The following is a 14,776-nucleotide window of genomic DNA, read 5'->3' as shown; positions in this document are numbered from 1 at the left end:
AATAACTCCTCTAATATCATGATAGAGCTGAGTGTATGACCCGTATTTTATGGGTCATTCTCGTATATTCCCATTGCTTTGGCCTTCCAATATTTTCAACGAAGCTTACTTGAATTTTTTCTTTTCTTGGCTGAAATTGTGTATGAAAGTATAATTTTAATTCTTTTTCATTACATTACGATAATTATGACTGATATGATCACCTGAATAGTATGGGACATTCCTCTCGTGACTATTACCCAGGACATTCCCGTATTTCCTTGTCATTTTAGACGTTTTAACATTTTGTGAAAAGGTCTTGTTTGACCCGTATATTCAATGAAGTCACTTGAATTTTTATTCTTCTGAAGTTAAGAATAAAATTGTTTTTCCAAATTATAAATTATACTAGGATAACTGACTATGAATAGGGTGACTATACGTCCCGTATTTCTATAGGATATTCCCGTGTATTCACGTAATTTTAGCCGTCCCGTTTATTTTGCAAAAATGTTCCGTTTTTTCACGTATTTTCGAAGAAGCATACTTGAATTTTTATTCTTTATTGAAATCAACGATTGAGATTATTTTTCTGCTCATAAATTATATTAGATAATATCATATGATATTCACATTAGTCAATCACAACTATTAATTCACCTCACATATTTGTCAATTGTCATGTCAAACGTTTAATTTCGTGGAATTCATTTTAATCCACTGCAATTTGCAGTAATGCTTTGTTTCCGTTCCACTATTGGCGATTTTGCCGATTTCTGCAATAGTTTGCAACTTTGTTTACATTTTTGGCATCGTTTTTGGTGCTGTCCCGTATTTTCCAATATTTGGGATTTTAATTGACCGTATTTTTCTCGAGGAAATATGATCAGCCTAACTATAAATATAAATAGGCCTATTCATATCAGAGTTTGTTATGTTAAAAATTTTTTTGGTGAAATGTATTCTGCAATTTGCAATTCCTCTTAATTTCTTGCCTATATGTAGCTTTTTATCAATTTTGTGGCAATGTTTTCACGTTTGACTGTTTTTTTTTGGGGGGGGGGGGGTAATTTGGAATTCTGTATTACTGGGCTGACTATATATCCCCGAGAAAAATACGGGTAATTTGGTTCGCAAATACCGGAAAATACGGGACATTGCCTAACAGTCACCTAAATACGACGAAGTGCCAATTATGGTACAAAACTTTCTAAAATACTTCAAATAGTTGTTTTAAATCCCCAAAAAAGTTTGAAAAGATTTTCAGAACAAGTCCGTTTGTCGAGAAGAAGATACAGAGGATTTTTATCAGCTACTAAATGATTATCTAGGGCAGCAGTAAAGCGCGACCCCCCCTTTTGACCAAAAAAAAAATATTTGGCCCCACCCGCGTGATCCCTAGATCTCTACATATGCTGACCATATGTCCCGAATTCCAAATTTTTTGGAAACCAAGACATTCAGTAAACGTGCTGTCCCAACAGCCCGTTTCGGAACGCTTGTTTCAATTTTGATTAGGCGATATTGACTTCCAAAGATATTCACGCAATTCATTTTTAATATCATATAAATATTTACTTTGTTTTAAATGTAGTTAGTGTCACTTATGCAAGATGGAAGTGTAGCGTGATGTACGGTTCTTGATTTTCGTATACAGGGTGATTAAGAAAGGGTCATCCGATTTCAAAATGATTCTACACCTGAAATCGACCATTAAAAAAATTGTTCATTAAACTTAGGCACATTTACCCCCGTATATTCACATATCACTTATCATTCTATTCTGTGTTTTTAATTTTTACAAAATATATAATTTTGAAATTGGGTGATTTTCTCCAAGTCACCCTGTAAGCTGTAAAAGTACTAACTTGATAGCGTCCGCCGCATGCGCCAGAAGCACGAATAAACAAATTTTCCTTTTTTTTTAATCAGCTGTTTGGATATCTTTGTTTTCTATCTAAGTTGTGCCTGAAACGTGAATGTAACATATTATTGTGTTTCAATAATGCCCTATTGAAACACATGTTAAAAACATTTTAGGAAAATTAAATGAATTTTTTATTTGGAAATTTTTATTTTGGAGAATCTCTCATGACTTCCCTAGTTCATTGACGCGACCCCCATGGGGTCACGATGTACGGTTTGCAAACCGTACTAGGGAAAAAGAAATACAGAGATGTGGTTATCATAATGGGAGATTCCAATGCAAGAGTTGGACATGGGAGACAGGATATCATAGTTGGAGAATATGAACTGGGGTCAGGAATAATAATGGACAACATATAGTGAGCTTATGCATTCAAAACAATCTCTTTATTGGGAACACATGGTTCGAACACAAACATTCAAAGAGGCACACATGAGTATCTCTAGACGGGAAGACCAAAAACCAGATAGATTATATAATGATTCACAACAGATATAGAAATGCACTATTCACCTAAAAATCTATGCCGGGTGCAGATGGAGATACCGGCAGCAACTGGAGGCGCAAATGCGCCACCTGTGGGTAACACGAACTTTGCCGGTCTTCTTTCATTTTGGTCTAATTTTCTTGACTACTCTTTCCCCGAATTCGCCACCGTGTACTATAACCCACTTGCCTCCCCCTCCACTCTTGTAAGTACACCTGTGTTAAAGTCACTCTTTTAGTCATTCACATGCTTGCACACGCTCTATTCCAAGGGAGCAATTCTCTCAACGTATAGGAGAGTGCGGGCCACTCAATTGGTTGAAAACGTATTGTGGGTAGCTTAAGGGATCTGTAAATACACCACGGGCTACTTAAGTAATCTGTAAATGTGTCACCTAGTTCATTTTTATGAAATTCAGTTTGAGGTCGCTGTCCACATAAGATGACTTTGAAGGAAACATTTGGGCTGAGGGACATGGATTGAGCATGTATGCTCTAGCTAGGCCACACTTTCCCAAAACTTTTTGTTCCATCGACCCTTTCTTCAGAAATTTTTTCTTATCAACGCCCCCCAACTGAAGAGTCAATCCATAGGATCCTATATTAAACCCCAAGCTTCTGCCACTCCGGGACCACTTCACCCCCCCCCGCGGGCGATATTGCCTACTTTGGGAAACACTGCTCTAGGCGGTGCCATCTTAATGTATGGGCACACCTAGCCACGGCCCGGGGGCCTCAAGTTCAGGGTCGCCTCAATAGAATCAGGAGCTCCAGGGCAAATAAGTTTTTTTGAAGCCCTTTATCTGACTATAAATGCCTGCTTACCAATTTACATGCTTAATCTCGAAAATCGTAACGAGGTTTCATTATCACGGGTCCCCCTTTTCAATTGAGGCCCCCCGAGCCGTGATGGGTGGGACCGTGCGTTAAGACGGTACTGCTCAAATACAGAGGGGCAGGGGAGCTCGTGAAAATGAGATCTGGTTAAAATTTTTGAACGTAAACATGTTTCGCCAGATAGGGGCCTCAGAAAAATCCCTTTGCCAGGGGTCCAAAAATACTTGTAGACTGCCCTGGCCCTTGGCCACTCACTGACCTGGTCCCTCGCTCTGTAGGTCACACGTTTGGTCATTCACATGGTGGTCTTACTCATGCTCTAAATCACTCTTTTGCTTATTTACGTGCTTGCAAACTCTAGGTCACTCACTGACCTAGTCCCTTGCTGTATGGGCAGAGGCGGATTTATTGAGGGTTATACGAATTTCTCCGCCCTTCGCCCACTCTACTAATTTTCTTGGCCACTCATTCCTCAAATTTGCCTCCCTGGGCTATAGCTCGCTAAGCCACCCTGTAAATGCGCCACTGACCACAACCCTGTAGTAATTACTATAAGAGTTAGACCGAAGAGAAATGAAAACGAATGGGAAACCTCTCTAGATGAGCCAATAACCAAAAACATTTTTACAGAACAGATTGATACACAGATGTCATAGAAGGAAACCCTCATGCAAGAGTTACCTACGGAACATAAGTGGGTAGCATTGAAAGAAACCATCATCACTTCAGCAAATGACAACCTCACTCGTGAATACCCAAAAGTGAAAAACCCATGGATCACAAAGGACACAATTTAATGGAAAAGAGAAGAGAAGCAAAAATTAGTGACAGACTTCACGAAATGAAAGAGATCAATAAAGAAATAAGGGGAGACGCTGTCGAGAGGAGAAAAGAAGTTGGTATATGAAAGAATGCCAAGAAATCGAAGTTTTAGAGAAAAAGCACAGTGAAAAGAAAATTTTAAAAAATGAAGAAGAATGCAACCGCATAATAAGGAAATATCAAGTGGAATAAAAGACAGAGATGAAAAGCTGTACTAGAAAAAGAGGATATCAAAAAAGATATAGGAAGAATATGGATAAGAGTTATTTGGATGCAAAAGAGAGGAGCCTACAAATGAACAATACATGGAGGATCAATACTACAAAATAGGAATATTGGAAGTAACATATTCTATCAAAAGGATGAAAAATGGGAAGTTCCTGGGATCTGACAATATGACTGCAGAGCTAATCAGAAACATGGGCAATAGAGCAATATACACATTGATTGAAATTATACAAGAAATATATCAGCCTATAATACTAGTATGAGACTTTACAAAATCATTAATGATACCAATACCTAAAGTTAAAAATGCTAAATAATGTCAAAAGTTCAGAACTACCAGCCTAATAAGTCATGTCTCCAAGATACTTCTAGACATTGTTCTTCAGAGAATCAAAACCAAAAACCAAATAGAAGAAAACTTAGGCAGAGAACAGAAGGGCTTCTGTAAAGAGACTAGAACAAGAGCGGCAGTTTTCCAAGTAAGACACACCAGACACACCTAGGGCAGAGAACTCTAAAAGAAAATAGAACCCTTTGTGTTTGCTTTATTGATTTTAAGAAGGCCTTTGATAGAGTGCAACATGATACGCTTCTCAAAATTGTGAGTATAATAAACATTGAACAATACAGCAAAAGAATCAAAAACCATTTACTACCAACAAGAAGCAGCCTCCAGAATAGACCAAAAAATCACCAACTGGTTCAACATTGAAAAAGGAATACGACAAGGATTAATCTGTCACCAACCCTTTTAATATTTATAGTGAGATCTTCTTTAGAGAAGCACTCGAAAACATTGCTGGTATTAAAGTAAGAGGGGAAAATATAAATAACTTAAGATATGCAGATGACACAGCAGTACTAACTACAAAAATGTCAGAAATAAATAGAGCAATAGAACATAGTAGCATTAACATAGTAGAAAAAATTTTGGAAATCAAAATAAATACAAAGAAAACAAAGATCAAGATTTTTAATGAAAGAGAAGGAAATAACAATTTTACTTTTGTGAAAATGAAAACATTGAAATAGTGGAGACAAATTCAATTAGCTAGGAAGCTACATGACAAACGAGGGAAGAAGCACTATGGAAGTAAGGGGAATTCAGCTTGCTAAAGATTCCTTTAAGAAATGTAAGGAATTCTTGAGGAGGAACCTGAACATGAAACAAAAAATGAGACTCCTTAGATGTTGTGTATTGCCGGTGCTACTGTATAAAAGATCAACTCATTCGATGTTTTGTGATACAGAAGAATGCTAAAAATAAAGTGGACTGACAAAATCACCAATGAAGAAGTCACCAGAGGAGAACTGGAAATTTCGACACTCTGATAAGAAATGCTGCTGTGAGGAAGTGGAAATATGCTGGACACATCCTAAGAAGGTCTGCAGGAAAGGACACGATACTGATATTAGAAGGGTACATGAAAGGAAATAAGAAGAGAGAAAGATCAAGAAAAATGTGGACAGAGGTCCTGAAAGAGACAGCATCGTTTGTTAGAACAAGCTCAAGATCGAGTAGGATGGAAAGCTATAATTGTAAACCTTCGAATCTGAGACGGTGCCTTATGGTGATGATGATTGACCGATTTCCAAATAAATACGCTGTGTCCGAATGAGGCTTTTTGGATCACGTGATATTTTCCTTTTTTTTAGGGACATACAAGGTAACCAATATGGCGACTTCCTGTGCGATTCATGAAAGAAACAAATCTAAATTAAAGAAACATAGAAATGAATCGTTTTTTCTTTTTAATGGGAGCTGGAAATTTCGATTTTTTTTTAACTAAGTTATCGATCTGCCTCTTTTTGCTTCAAAAAATGCTTGATTAAAGCTGCGGTTCTTCGATGTAATTTATATGGGCTCATAATTAATTTAAAAACAGCCTAAACTTTATAGATTGATGTGATTGGATAATATAAGACAAAAATTCTCATTTTCCCGCTTGAGAAGATATAAATAAAAATTTGAAATCAATGTTATTGCATGAATATTCACCTCAAAAGTGGGTCTGGTTCATCATTTTATATTTAATTTTATAGGCTTCGTATCTCTAATCGAGGTCAATATTTTGAAAACCAAAGATTCAATTCAATTTTTTAAATTATTGATGTGGTGGAAAACCCCAATAAATTTCCGCATTTCTACGCTAAAATCGGAAATTTTAACATTGATCTCTATGGGGATCATCCAGTGTATGTCCCTCAGGAGTGATGCTGATGATGATTATGACGTCTATTCGAAAAGCCTCATAGAAACCCAGTAGTACACCGATATAGAACCACGTAGAAATGGCATACATTTGTCGACGTAGTTCGACATGGAGAAATCTGTATTATTTCAAACAGGGACTAATTATTATCGGACAAGATATTCTTCTTCTAAACGAAATGCTGTAAAAATGGGAGTAAAACTATTTTAGAGAAAAAGAGAAGATATTTCGGCTTTTATTGAGTAGATACATTTTTACTACATCGTTCGATATCAGACACGTGAAAATTTCCGACCTTTTTCAGACGTCGATATTCATTCGACGTTCCGACGTCGAACCGGTACGATATCCTAACGATATCGTTGTGCTACTGGGGAAGTACTGAAGTGTCGAAAAGCTGACAATACGTGTAACATTCAAGAAAATACAAATAATTTTTATTTCTGAAAAATAATGTTAACTCGGCAACTCAAGTTATTGAGTTGTGAAAATTACCTGTATCAACGTTTTTGATGAAAATAACAAATTCAAGAAAACTCCAACACAAACCGGGACATTTTTGTAAAACAGTCGGAACGGCCAGAAAAACAGAAAAAAAATCAGGACCTTCCGGGAAAATATGGGACGTATTTGGGATCGCTTTCCGTTTTTTCTATTGAATGTGGCCAGCCTCAGTGACAATTTGAGAGAAAATTTTCACCAGCGCGAAACATTTTTCGGAGCCCCCCCCCCCTCCCCCGGCGAATTTCACAAATCAAAAACCACTACATACCATTACCTCCTAGAAATACCCAAAGCGCTTGCTCTTCAAGCGCTTTGGAAATACCTGTATTTGTGTGTGGGAGGTAATACACTGAAGAGCCAAAAAAACTGGTTCACCTGCCTAATATCGTGTAGGGCTCCCGCGAGCACGCAGAAGTGCCGCAACACGACGTGGCATGGACTCGACTGATGTCTGAAGTAGTGCTGGAGGTAATTGACACCATGAATCCTGCAGGGCTGTCCATAAATCCGTAGGAGTAAGAGGGGGTGGAGATCTCTTCTGAACAGCACGTTGCAAGGCATCCCAGATATGTTCAATAATGTTCATGTCTGTGGATTTAGGTGGCCAGCGGAAGTGTCTAAAGTCAGAAGAGTGTTCCTGGAGCCACTTAGTAGCAATTCTGGACGTGTGGGGTGTCGCATTGTCCTGCTGAAATTGTCCAAGTCCGTCGGAATGCACAATGGACATGAATGGGTGCAGGTGATCACACAGGATGCTTACGTACATGTCACCTGTCAGAGTCGTATCTAGACGTATCAGGGGTCCCATATCACGCCAACTGCACACGCCCCACACCATCACAGAGCCTCCACCAGCTTGAACAGTCCCCTGTTGACATGTAGGGTCCATGGATTCATGAGGTTGTCTTCATACCCGTACACGTCCATCAGCTCGAAGCAATTGGAACCGAGACTCGTCAGACCAGGCAACGTGTTTCCAGTCCTCAACAGTCCAATGTCGGTGTTGTCGGGCCCAGGCGAGGCGTAAAGCTTTGTGTCGTGCAGTCATCAAGGGTACACGAATGGGCCTTCGGCTCCGAAAGCCCATATCGATGATGTTTCGTTGAATGGTTCGCACGCTGACACTTGTTGAAGGGCCAGCATTGAAATCTGCAGCAATTTGCGGAAGGGTTGCACGTCTGTCACGTTTAATGATTCTCGTCAGTCGTCGTTGGTCCCGTTCTTGCATGATCTTTTTCCGGCCGCAGCGATGTCGTAGATTTAATTTTTTACCAAATTCCCGACCGGTGAAATGGTCGTACGTGAAAATCCAAATTTCATCGCTACCTCGGAGATGCTATGTCCCATCTCTCATGCGCCGACTATAACACCACGTTCAAACTCACTTAAATCTCGATAACCTGCCATTTTAGCAGCAGTAACCGATCTAACAACTATGCCAGACACTTGTTGTGTTATATAGGTGTTGCCGACCGCAGCGCCGTACTCTGATTGGTTCCATATCTCTTTATTTGCATACGCATGCCTGTACCAGTTTTTTTTTGGCTCTTCAGTTTATATATACAGGGCCGTATCAACACCAAATATAGACGACTAGTATTTCCGACTAGTATACTAGGATGCGGGGGGAGGGAACCAAAGTGTGTGACAGTACAATAGATTTAACCATGCTATTCCATAAAAGCTAGCCCTTTCCAAACATTTCTGGGGGAGCGGACCCATATTATATTAGAATATTATATCGTCTGAATCCTATCCCCCAATATAGGTTTTTGAACCATTCCTGTATTTTCAGTAACTTTACGCCTTAATTTTGTGCTAACTTTTTTTTAGCAACAATTGAGTTTTTAGAGATGATTTTGGTGATGTCCCGTTTTCGTCTCGATGAAATATGGCCATCTCATCTCCAGAGGCGTAAAAATACTATTAGAAAGGCCACAACAGGCCAAATTGCCCAACGAGGTGACTGAAAGAATTACACCCATAAAAAATATGGACGTCAAATATAACCAAAATACAGCAAAAGCATATACAACCAAAAAAAAAAAAAAAACAATAATAAAATAATGTATAATACTTGCCCAGAAAAAAGATTATGGTTGTCTTATCTAAGTATGGATAGCTTCTCGATTTATCCCACAATGTCTATTGTAATTCTTTTTAAACATATCAATTGTGTTAGAATTGGCAAGCTATTCCATTCATTAAGAATCCTGTTAGAGAAAAACTCCCTGCTATAAATAACCTGGAACCTCTGAAAAGCGGAAGAATAACTTTAGGATAACAACGAAGTGACTTTTTTAAGAATGAAACCGCGAGCATTCTATTCGCTTTTTTGACACCCGCTGAATGATGTTCAGAAAACCTAAGTCGCTCGTCAATGAGAATTTCCAAATAGGTGGCCCTCGTTGGATCCGGGATAGTAATACCATTCAAATCTCGTAATTGAAATGCGGATTGTTCGAACTAAAATGAGCGACCACGCACTTATCAATACTAAGGGTCATGCTACATTCATATTCGAGTTCGTCTGGAGTATCTCCCTACCGCTTGGATTTCCGACTGACCCCATTAGCTTCGCCAGAGGCACCGACATGAAGAAAATATTGGGGGGGGGGGCTGAAAGTTGCCGGTCGTCCCGTATATATGGGACTCAAATGCATATGCAGGAGAGAGAAGTTGCATCGCATTGTTTTTTCAGAAATTATTAAGGACAATTACCTTACAAAATTTATAAGGACCCTTACAAAATTTATTGGGGGGTGTGCTCAAAGAGCCTCAGCCAGTAGGTTTCGGCGCCTATGAGCTTCACGCCATCTGTGAGTTTGTTAACAATCCCATCGATACCCTCATCGAGTTTATCGATAAAAAGTGAAAAAAGTACGGGCCCAAGGAAACTCCACTTTTGACACCTGTCCAATTGAAAAATTCAACGTTCACCTTAATCCGTTTGACCAACTACGATTCCGTAGTAACGTAATCATATTGTTACGAACCATAGACGATAGATGGCGCAATTCTTTATCACGGTCTTCTGTTGGCAACGGGAGTTGATGCTGGTTTCGGTTTAACGGAGAGGGGTGCGATTGGTGAGAACATTCTGGAAGGTACCGCCCCCTCCAGACAGTGGTTCCCACATCTCCGTAGGGTGGCGCCGAAAACTTGGAAACTGTACAATAGAATTTTGTAGAACATTCTACTTCTCGAAGTTTCTACCAGGGTTATAAATAGTGTGGTGCTCCCAAGATTGGAGGCTCGAGGAGATTTTAGAGAGATTCGATGAACAGTCAGTTGTGTTTAAACTTTGCGAGAAAGTTGTTAGCTCTCTGATTAGCTTGTAAATACGTGTAAATTGCTGTTCTGTAAATAAATCTGTGTTTGTCCGCTTCTTATTTTGCAACCTCGAAGTCTTGTGAAAAATTATCTGGAACAATATAAGCAAAGGAAGTTGGCTACACATGACTTTCCTTTCCTGAACCCATGTTGGTTTTCCGTCAATACGTGTTATTCTCATCTATCCACTTCTCCAATTGTTTTTTGATAACCATTTCCAAAATTTTTGAGAGGGAAATCATTAAAATCACTGGACGATAGTTCGACATGATGTCTCTACTACTGTTTTTAAATATCGGAACTACATTTGCAAGCGTCCAATCCCCTGGGACGATACCCTTCCCGACAGTTCATTAGCAAATTCCCTAACGGTCCTAAGATAAATATCATCTTGTCCTGTTGCTTTTCTTGCACATACATTTTTTTAGAATTTTTAGGACTTCCACATCTTCCAACTGAGTATCGTTGAGAGCTTTATCACCTCATGACGCATCCATATATTGAATATCACCTTCTCTATTAAAAATTGACTCGAAAAACTCATTGAACGCTCTAGACATGCCTACAGTGCTCTCTACCCTAGATCCTTCTATTAAAAGGGGGAAAACTGTCCCCTTACATCCATTGTTGACGTACTTGAAAAATAATTTTGGAGCAGCACCAATGTTATCTGCCAGCATAGAGATTCAACTTCCTCTTTACTTTCCCTAATCACCCTCTTCAATGCCCTTCTTTTTTCAGTTAATGTTGACAGGTGAGGTGTTAAATTTTTATACCCTCTAAATACCCTTTTCTTTTCAAGATAAAGATTACGCACTTGTTCCGTGAACCAGGAAGGGGGGGGGGGTACGACAAACAATACTTGATCACGGGTTTCTGATTTTCCGATCAGTGACCGGTATGTGTAACAATAGATGTTGACGTTAAATTATTCTTGCCTTAATGAGATGAGGGTGTACTGTAATACAACCTCGATGATACGGTTATACTGTACTTCTCTAATAGGATCTTATTTCTATCACTGTTTCCATACACAAAGAATGAAACGATGTTCATCAATATAAACAGAATAATATGAAAGATACACTGAAGTGGCAGAAAAACTGGTACAGACAAGCGTTTGCCAATAAAGGAAAAAATGCAATCAATGAACGTAACTCGTCTGCAGTCAGAAGAGCCGATATAAGACAACAGGTAGCTAGGGAAACTATTAGATCGATTTCTGCTGCTGAAATGGCAGGTTATCATGATTCAAGTGACTTTAAACGTGACTTAGTAGTCGGCGCTCCTGGGATGTGTTAGCATTTCCGAGGTAGCAATGAAATTTGGATTTTTGTGCTCAACCATCGCAAGATCGTACCATGATCATAAAGAATCCGGAAAAACATTAAATCTCCGACAAAATTGCGGGCGGAAAAGACCCTCGAGGAACAGGACCACCGACGGCTGAAAAGAGTCGTTTTACGAGATTGACGTGCAACGCTGCCTGAAACCACTACAGATTTCAGGTGGGTACAACGGTCCCTCCTTGATTAGGCTTTCGGAGCCGAAGACCTACTCGAGTGGGGCTGCGGCCATGGTATGGGACGTGCGAAGTTGGCGTGATATAGGATCCCTGTTAAGTCTATAGACGACCCTGAATGCACTCACAAGGAAAGGGTCGGAAGGTGCGTGTCATCCTCAAAAAGCTTCGAAAAAAATTACCATTAATTCTACTCATTTAAATATGCACACAAATATCCGGCGGAATTATTATGGGTCACTCAAAAAAAATTGTATATAGTACTATTTTGAACGCCAAAACAGGCCAAGAATGAAATTAAAAATCCCGAAAAAAAGTCTTAGAGTGACGTCATTCAAACATGATTAGGTATAGCAACAGATAAAGAAAGAAGAGAAATGCACACACACACACAGTGGAACCTCGTTTATACGTCGTTCGGTATACTGTTATACGACGTTTGGCTTCCGTCGCAATATTTCCCTATACATTTTAATGTTCAAAATTCATTCGCCGCCGCAAAACGTCAATTACTCGACGTTTTCACTTCGACTCGCACACCGAATCTTTTGGAAAAACGTCCATCGAACGCACACAATTTTTGTATGCAGTGAAAACGCGTTACTGCGACAGTTCTTTCATATTGTCACCGCAATAGCCAAAAATGTTAGGATGATTGACGAAAATAGCCAGTGAGCTAGCTGATGGTCATTTAGAGTGGGCTCTTGATGTGTTTTTGCTTGTGTCTGAGAATATGCAGACGCGATGAGCCCAAAAGAAACGGGTTTCAATTGTTTTGACGGCCATGTCCTTTCAGAATTTTTCTTCTCCCAATGCTTTCAGCGTTATCTTCAAAGGGTAAGAAAGTCCACATATTGAAAACATTTGGAGTGTACAGGCACTACCTCCTTTAAACCTCCTGTATATAGGAGGTAGTGGTACAGGTCTGCCGATAAGACACACACACGGTACATATACACAATAAGTTCTTTCTATCGTTTCCTGTGTAATTTTCTTTCGTTGTGGTGCTTTGCTTGTTGGCTGTGTCAAAACCGCCGTTCATAATGTTGACGAAACGAAAAGTGCTTTCTTTAAAAAAAATAACTGGAAATTTTGGAAGAATTCAATAGGAATTTTAAATTCATGACGAAAGTCGATCTTGCAAAACAGTTGAATATCCCTGTGGCAACTTTGAAAACAATCATAAAGCAGAGAAACAAAATCAAAGACCAAAAAAGCTGCTGGTTGCAAATCATGTATTATCAAAAAAAATGAGTCCAAGATGGGAAATTTTCCCAAGAGTCGAGAAGATTTTGTTGCAATTTTTTACCCAATGTTGTACCGCAAAGGTAATGTTCCACTAAATTTTATTTCTTTAAGTGATTTGAAATGCGAGATTTAATTATTTTTCCCTGAAGCGTTATTGAAATGCGAGATTTAATTATTTTTCCCTGAAGCGTTATTGAAATATTTTTTTTTAAGAATTGGAGATGCAATTACACATTGAATTTTATAATATTTTCTAAGGCTGTGTGTGTGGCGGGGGGAGGGGTGGAATTAATTTTTTTTTAAAAAGTCTCAGTTTAAAAGGTTTGCACATTAATAGGATGTTTTGGCTCGGCCTCTTGAACGTCGTATAAACGAGGTTCTGCTGTTACTAGAGTTTCTACGGGGAAAACGCTGGAAAAGAAGTTCTTCATAGATGTTGCAGAGAAGCTCGAGAGGCGATAAGTAGTCAACTGTTGTAATTTTTAATAATTTTTTGAGGCTCTAATAGTTGAACTCCTCCGCTAATTTTTTTGTTTTTATGTGTTTCTGGGCGAGATGAAGGTATTTAATTTTTTCTAATTTTTTGATGATAAAACCTTTTGACCCTTTCCGATCACTTACACCCATTCATATCCTGTGTACATTCCGACGGACTTGGCCAATTCCAACAGGACAATGCGATTCCACACACGTCAGAAGTTGCATCCGAGTGGCTCCAGGAATACTCTTCTGACTTCAGCATCCTCCGTAGGCCACCTAAATCCCCAGACTTGAACAGTGTTGAGCCCATATGAGATACCTTGCAACGTTAAATATAAAATCACCTCGCACCGTTGTGGAATTGTGGACTACCCTGAGAGAATCATGGTGTGAATTCCCTTCAGGATACCTTCATACATTAGTGGAGTTCCGAGAGGGACGTACACGATATCAGGTGGGTGTACCAGTTTTTCTGGCACTTCAGTGTATAATTTAGAGACAAAAACAGCAATATAAGTTGAATCATTTTAATCTATAGTAAAAAAATAAGTTTACAATCAGACACTATGCAACTATTTACATTCGCAATAACGTTTGGTAGAGAGTTCATGCATGATATTCTTCATAATAAATGTTTGTTAAATTTTGATTGGATACCGATTTCATTAGATGACTTGCACGATATATTTTATTGGCTTCTGCGCTAGAGTTAGAATATTTATATGAATGTGGGAACCTACTTTTCAGAACTATTTTAGATTATAAGACATCCCATTTATGATTCGTAATAAGTCAAATATACTATATAGTCCGATTATGTTGAATTTAAAATCAGAGGGGTGTTGTTTACAAGACGAGGTAGTGGTTGCAGTGTCTTTGATGAAAAGATACCATTTTACCCATTTTATACAGATGAAACTTTTGAGCTTTGGTTAAAAAACTTTCATATTGTGTAAATATACGATTATGCTGTTTCTTTATATCTTTAATTTGATAAAACAGATCTAGGAATTTACTATAAATAGTTTTTTTTCACGTGTGTTTTGGTTAAGAAAAATGATAATAAAACTCACATAGGACATAAATCTGTAAAACTGCTACACATTTCATGATTGTTCTATGATACCTACTTGTTGAGTGGAACTTTTCATTAAAGAATAGATTTGATATCAATTCTACTAATGTGTTAAGAAGTAT

The sequence above is a fragment of the Pholcus phalangioides genome, unplaced genomic scaffold (assembly GCF_987345545.1).
Source record: "Pholcus phalangioides strain wild (caught in Gottingen) unplaced genomic scaffold, Ppha-v1.0 ptg000007l_1, whole genome shotgun sequence".
In the NCBI taxonomy this organism is placed as follows: Eukaryota; Metazoa; Arthropoda; class Arachnida; order Araneae; family Pholcidae; genus Pholcus; species Pholcus phalangioides.
The sequence above is the reverse complement of the archived record's forward strand: the minus strand, read 5'-3'. Positions refer to the sequence as shown.